The sequence below is a fragment of the Entelurus aequoreus genome, linkage group LG09 (genome assembly GCF_033978785.1).
Source record: "Entelurus aequoreus isolate RoL-2023_Sb linkage group LG09, RoL_Eaeq_v1.1, whole genome shotgun sequence".
In the NCBI taxonomy this organism is placed as follows: Eukaryota; Metazoa; Chordata; class Actinopteri; order Syngnathiformes; family Syngnathidae; genus Entelurus; species Entelurus aequoreus.
In genome coordinates, this window is record NC_084739.1 from 74325600 (window position 1) to 74332857 (window position 7258).

Sequence of the window (7258 nt, forward strand, 5' to 3'; positions counted from 1 at the left end):
GTCGCCGCTTGTCGGCGTGTTTCTTTTCTCGCCATTAACCAAGTTTTGTTTATTTTGCTAACTCAATGTAGGTCAAACAAAGCAGCCTGGAAAGAAGGAGGGAATCGCTGTGGACTTAGACTTATACAGGAAGAAGATGTGGCCCGCCTTTTCATTTATAGTAGCCTTGCAAAATAATTTAATGTCATCACCACATTATTTTATATGGCCTGCTACATAATTTATTTGGCCCGCCACATTATTTTATATGGCCTACCACATCATTTATATAGTCTGCCAAATTATTTTATGTGGCCTGCCACTTCATTTATGTGGTCCAGCACATGATTTTATGCGGCCAACCACATCTTTTATGTGGCCCGCCTTGTTATTTATTATGGCCCTGTTAAAACTTTTATTGTGAGCCGCCAAGTCATTTAATGTGGCCCGCCACATCAATTTATGTGACCTTCTACATCATTTATTTGGGCCACAACATTATTTTACGTGGCATGCTACATCGTTTATTTGGCCCGCCACATTATTTCATAAGGCCTACCACATAATTTATATGGTCCGCTACATCGTTTATTTGGCCCGCCACATTATTTCATAAGGCCTACCACATAATTTATATGGTCCGCCACATTATTTTATGCAGCCAACCACATCTTCTATGTGGCCCGCCTTGTCATTTATTGTGGCCCTGTGAAAACTTTTATTGAGAGCCGCCAAGTCATTTAACGTGGTCCTCCACATTATTTTACATGGCCTACCACATAATTTATGTGGTCCGCCACATTATTTTATGTGGCCTGTCACTTCATTTATGTGGTCCAGCACATGATTTTATGCGGCCAACCACATTTTTTATGTGACCCGACATATTGAATGTGGCCCGCCTTGTCATTTATCGTGGCCCTGTGAAAACTTTTATTGTGAGCCACCAAGTCATTTAACGTCATCCGCCACATTAATTTATGTTACCTTCTACATCATTTATTTGGTCCACCACATTATTTTTGTGGCCTGCTACATCATTTATTTGGCCCGCCACACTATTTTACATGGCCTGCCACTTCATTTATGTGGCCCAGCACATGATTTTAAGCGGCCAACCACATCTTTTATGTGGCCCGCCTTGTCATTTATTGTGGCCCTGTGAAAACCTTTATTGTGAGCCGCCAAGTCATTTAAAGTGGTCCGCCACATTAATTTATGTGACCTTCTACATCATTTATTTTGTCCACCACATTATTTTATGTAGCCTGCTACATCATTTATTTGGCCCGCCACATTATTTCACAAGGCCTACCACATCATTTAATTTGGCCTGCAACGTAATTGGCCACATTATTTTACGCGGCCAACCACATCTTTTATGTGAGCTGCCAAGTCATTTAATGTGGTCCTCCATATTATTTCATATGGCCTACCACATCATTTATGTGGTCTGTCACATTATTTCATATGGCCTACCACATCATTTATGTGGTCCGTCACATTATTTCATATGGCCTACCACATCATTTCAGTGGTCCGTCACATTATTTCATATGGCCTACCAAATCAAATATGTGGTCCACCACATTATTTTACATGGCCTGCCACATAATTTATGTGGCAAACCACATAATTTATGTGACACGCAACATCATTGTGGCCCTGTGAAATTTTTTATTATGAACCGCCAAGTCATTTAACGTGGTCCACCACATTATTTTGTGTCTTGCTACATCATTTATTTGGCCCGCCACATTATTTCATAATGCCTACCACATAATTGATATGGTCCGCCACGTTATTTTACGTGGCCTGCAACGTAATTAAAGTGGCCTGCCACATTATTTTATGCGGCCAACCACATCTTTTATGTGACCCGCCATATCATTGTATGTGGCCCGCCTTGTCATTTATTGTGGCCCTGTGAAAACTTTTATTGTGAGCCGCCAAGTCATTTAACGTGGTCCGCCACATTATTTCATATGGCCGACCACATCATTTATGTGGTCCGCCACATTATTTCATATGGCCTACCAAATCAAATATGTGGTCCGCCACATTATTTTACATGGCCTGCAACGTAATTAATTTGGCCTGCCACATAATTTATGTGACACGCAACATCATCGTACGTGGCGCCCCTTGTCATTTATTGTGGCCTTGTGAAATCTTTTATTGTGAACCGCCAAGTCATTTTATGTGGCCTGCTACATCATTTATTTGGCCCGCCACATTATTTCATGAGGCCTACCACATAATTTATATGGTTTGCCACATTATTGTATGTGGCCTGCAACGTAATTAATGTGGCCTGCCACGTTATTCTATGCGGCCAACCACATCTTTTATGTGACCCGCCATATCACCACCTTGTCATTTATTGTGGCCCTGTGAAAACTTTCATTGTGAGCCGCCAAGTCATTTAACGTGGTCCGCCACATTATTTCATATGGCCGACCACATCATTTATGTGGTCCGCCACATTATTTCATATGGCCTATCAAATCAAATATGTGGTCCGCCACATTATTTTACATGGCCTGCAACGTAATTAATTTGGCCTGCCACATAATTTATGTGACACGCAACATCATTGTTCGTGGCGCGCCTTGTCATTTATTGTGGCCTTGTGAAATCTTTTATTGTGAACCGCCAAGTCATTTTATGTGGCCTGCTACATCATTTATTTGGCCCGCCACATTATTTCATAAGGCCTAGCACATAATTTATACGGTCCGCCACATAATTTTATGTGGCCTGCAATGTAATTAATGTGGCCTGCCACATTATTTTATGCGGCCCGCGATGTCATGTATTGTGGCCCTGTGAAATCTTTTAAGTCATTAAACTTTCATTGTGAGCCGCCAAGTCATTTAACATGGTCCTCCACATTATTTCATGTGGCCTACCACATCATTTATGTGGTCCGCCACAATACTTCATATGGCCTACCACATAATTTATGTGGTCCGCCACATTATTTTATATGGCCTGCAATGTAATGAATTTGGCCTGCCACATAATTTATGTGACACGCAACATCATTGTATGTGGGGCACCTTGTCATTTATTGTGGCCCTGTGAAATCTTTTAAGTCATTAAACGTGGTCCGCCACATTATTTTTTGTGACCTGCTACATCATTTATTCGGTCTGCCATATTATTTTACATGGCCCACCACATCATTGTATGTTGCAAACTACATAATTTATGTGACACGCAACATCATTGTTCGTGACGCGCCTTGTCATTTATTGTGGCCTTGTGAAATCTTTTGTGAACCGCCAAGTCATTTAACGTGGTCCAGCACATTATTTTATGTGTCCTGCTACATCATTTATTTGGCCCGCCACATTATTTCATAAGGCCTACCACATAATTGATATGGTCCGCCACATTATTTTACGTGGCCTGCCACATTATTTTATGCGGCCAACCACATCTTTAATGTGGCCCGCCTTGTCATGTATTGTGGCCCTGTGAAAACTTTTATTGTGAGCCGCCAAGTCATTTAACGTGGTCCTCCACATTATTTCATGTGGCCTACCACATAATTTATGTGGTACGCCACATTATTTTACATGGCCTGCAATGTAATGAATTTGGCCTGCCACAAAATTTATGTGACACGCAACATCATTGTATGTGGCGCGCCTTGTCATTTATCGTGGCCCTGTGAAATCTTTTAAGTCATTAAACGTAGTCCGCCACATTATTTTTTGTGACCTGCTACATCATTTATTCGGTCTGCCATATTATTTTACAGGGCCCACCACATCATTGTATGTTGCCTGCCACATCATTTGACGAAATCATTAAATGGGGTCCGCCACATTATTTTATGTGACCTGCAAAATCATTAATTTGGTCCGCCACAAAGTTTAATATGTCCCGCCACGTCATTTATGTGGTCAAACACACTTTTTTAAGTAACTTGCCACATTATTTATGTGCCGACTCGTTATATTATTTGGCCTGTGAAAGGCTGCAAAAAAATAAAGCACTTTTTGGCTGAATGTTTCCATTGTTTCTTATGGGGAACTCTGCTACACTATACAAACTTTGCCATTAACGAACCATGTTCATGAACCAATTAGGTTGGTAAATGGAGGTTCCACTGTGTGCAAGTGCTGTGATCTTCTGATGATCAAGCAACAGTTACTTGCATTAGCTTTAGTCAAACAGTAAAACTGTCCATTTTGAATTGAGCGTGTGTGTGAATGTGTGTGTGTGTGTGAGTAACGAGGACAGGGGTCACCGGTGTGTCTCAGAGCGTTTAATCATCAGGACCAGTCAGAGTCACCGCTTCATTAAAATCTGCACCAATGAGCACATTGGACTAATTAGCGCCGCGCTGACATTCTGTACAATGCATTCATCCTGTATGCTAATAAAATCTTTGATAAAAGAGCTCACTCACGCCTCGTTTGCACACGCTCATGCACACGCACGCGCACTGACAAGTGCGGTCTGATGACGTTCATTTATTCATCGGCAAAGTTATTAAACGCCACGATGGCGGCCGACTCAATTTATCCGGGACGGCCAAATAAAAGCTCTCTACCTAAAATGGTTGCTGCTGATGAGGAGCGCCGCTCTGCTCGTTTGTTTCGAGGCTAAAAAAATAATAGAATACTGCCAGTCCCAATCGACTTTGACCCGGTAAAACACGCGCGCGCGCGAGCACCGTCATCGGTGCCAGCAGGTTAATAACAACTGTGCTAATTTTTAAAAGAAATGTTGATCATTTCATTCCTCTTGTAAGGGTAAACATTCAAATCACAATACTGTCATCTGGACAAACAAAACAATCAAATATGGCAACCGCTACAGTACTCGTCTGTTGCTATGGGAACTAATAGGAGAGAGGGGGGTGGGGGAATGTGGGGAAATGGGTTGTGTTGTCATGGTAACTGCCCATCAGTACGAGTATAGGCCTTGAGAAAATCTGCCGCTTACTAGGGGTGCACAAAAAATGGATTTACACCCGATTCGCAATTCTTATTTACTCCGATTCTAATTTGACTTTTAACTTTTTCGAAAATCGATATCGAAGAAAATATGTATGTATATATATGTGTGTAAATATATACATATATGTCTATATACATATATAAACGTATATATATATATATACGTGTGTGTATATATATATATATATATATATATATACACACTTGTATATATATACATATATACACATATACATACATATACTGTACATGTGTGTATACAGTATATACACGTATATATATACATCTATACACGTGTGTATATATACATATATAAGTATATATATTTGTGTCTATATACATGTGTATTTATACATTTTTATGTATATATATGTGTGTATATATAAACATGTATATATATATATATATATATATATATATATATATATATATATATATATATATATAAATATGTGTGTGTGTATATATACATATACACGTATAAATACATATGTGTATATATACACATACACTACCGTTGAAAAGTTTGGGGTCACATTGAAATGTCCTTTTTTTTTAAGGAAAAGCACTGTATTTTTCAAGGAAGATAACTTTAAACTAGTCTTAACTTTAAAGAAATACACTCTATACATTGCTAATGTGGTAAATGACTATTCTAGCTGCAAATGTCTGGTTTTTGGTGCAATATCTACATAGGTGTATAGAGGCCCATTTCCAGCAACTATCACTCCAGTGTTCTAATGGTACAATGTGTTTGCTCATTGGCTCAGAAGGCTAATTGATGATTAGAAAACCCTTGTGCAATCATGTTCACACATCTGAAAACAGTTTAGCTCGTTACAGAAGCTACAAAACTGACCTTCCTTTGAGCAGATTGAGTTTCTGGAGCATCACATTTGTGGGGTCAATTAAACGCTCAAAATGGCCAGAAAAAGAGAACTTTCATCTGAAACTCGACAGTCTATTCTTGTTCTTAGAAATGAAGGCTATTCCACAAAATTGTTTGGGTGACCCCAAACTTTTGAACGGTAGTGTATATGTGTATATATACACATGTATATATACACACACATATTTTTATATATTATTTTTACATATATATGTGTGTATATATACATATATATGTGTGTATTATATAGATACATAAACATATATATGTGAAAAAAAATATATATATATATACTGTATATATATACACACACACATATATATTTAAATATATATATATTTAAATATATATATATTTATTGGGGGGCGGGCACTTCCCAATCGTTACCCAGGAATCTGAATCAGATCAAATCGTTATGTTCCCAAACATTCACACCTCCCTTGTTCGCTATTAGGTTGGATGACAAGTGTGCAACGTAAAGTATTTAGGTTTGTTATCACGGCTCAAGGAGGAAAATACACGCAACTTTAAAGTTTTAGTGCATGACACTTCTGTCTTTTCTGCGGTGTGTCACAGTGCTACAAAAAAGAAAAGGTAAAACTCCTGTTTGTCGACTCGTGTGTGTGTGTGTGTGTGTGTGTGTGTGTGTGTGTGTGTGTGTGTGTGTGTGTGTGTGTGTGTGTGTGTGTGTGTGTGTGGGTAAGTCCTACCATAGTAGGTACGGTTGCATTCTTGCCTCATTCCTGTGAGAATCCTGCGTGTGACTGAAGCACTGAGGAGTGGGACAATCCAGGACTCGCACTAGGTAGCATCTTTGAGCAGATAATACTGCATCATCTCTTTCTCTTTCGGACTTACCAGGCTTTAAGTCAGGGATGAGGCAAAATCCAACCTGGTGTCAAATACACACCTTTGCAGCAAGAGCAGCTGGAATGATTCACGAGTACCGAATGTATGCGTGTGATCGTCATAGCAACAGACAAGCCAACAGAACACTTAAACATAAAAAAACATACGTCATTAAAATGTTAAAAACGACTGTGTGTGTGCAGTTAAATTCCCAAGCGTTGTACCGAGTTGAGTTTGCTACCGCTTTGTTAAGCCGCGACGGCGCTCCAGCTGCTCGCTTCCTGGCGCCGTGCGACACGTGACTCAATGCGACCGGCTTCCCCTGCGCCCCCTTCCTCCTCCAGCACGTTAAAAGTTTAAGCATTGCGAGTCGTCCTCCGGCAGATAGTGGGTCTTTCTGTGAAGCTGTGGGGGAGCGGGAGGGGTTAGTAGGGGAAGGGGGCGGAGCCGGTACTTTTCGACCGACAGGTGAGCAAAGCTGCTGAACCAGAGCGAGGTCGGAATACAAGTCGAAGCAGAGAGCCGCTGGTTCTAACAGTGACAGAAAGTCCCTTAAAGCCACAAA

The 7258-nt window shown here is 40.1% G+C and overlaps 1 protein-coding gene across 3 annotated transcripts in view; it reads right to left on the bottom strand.

The window, feature by feature from the left end:
* The window catches only part of itsn1 (intersectin 1 (SH3 domain protein)), a 104993-nt gene that overhangs the window by 16005 nt on the left and 81730 nt on the right, over positions 1–7258 (bottom strand). Inside the window, exon 31 of one of the 3 annotated variants that reach the window (XM_062059325.1) lies at positions 6409–7258. This exon is cut by the window's right edge and continues 472 nt beyond it. The exons of the other annotated variants lie outside the window; for them this stretch is intronic. The gene's annotated coding sequence lies outside the window, so the exon portion shown is untranslated. Of the gene's footprint in view, positions 1–6408 lie in introns of those variants that run through there. 3 annotated transcript variants of the gene reach the window in all.